Below are 414 nucleotides of genomic sequence, written 5' to 3'. Positions count from 1 at the left end.
TTCAATGACTTCAGCTCCTAATTTGAAAGCTAGGATTTTTAGGAGTGAGCAAGAGACTATATTTGGCCAAAAAATTCTGCTGGCTTTCCTTAGCCAATCTGCACATTCAAAACAATACTTCTTTATCAAAAAAACAATAGTCTGTTTTATTCACAGCACATGTAGAAGTTGGAACATCGACTAAATTCCACTTTCTTCTCTCTCAGTGTGTCTGTAACCAGCTAATGAGCTGCAACAGAGCCTGGCCTTCATTTTCAGCAAATTAAGTTCATCCCTCATAGGAATTGTGGTCTGGCTGTGGCACCGCTTCTAGGTATGGGTGGGATTTGTTTCTTCTACCAGTTGTAGGTTAGCCACATGGGTACGTGCTGTCGCACCACACAACAACATTTTCTCTATAATAACCAGTCTAAG

This window comes from Rhinopithecus bieti, unplaced genomic scaffold (genome assembly GCF_001698545.2).
Source record: "Rhinopithecus bieti isolate Rb0 unplaced genomic scaffold, ASM169854v2 scaffold_17861, whole genome shotgun sequence".
Lineage (NCBI taxonomy): Eukaryota > Metazoa > Chordata > Mammalia > Primates > Cercopithecidae > Rhinopithecus > Rhinopithecus bieti.
Note: the sequence above shows the minus strand (reverse complement) of the source record.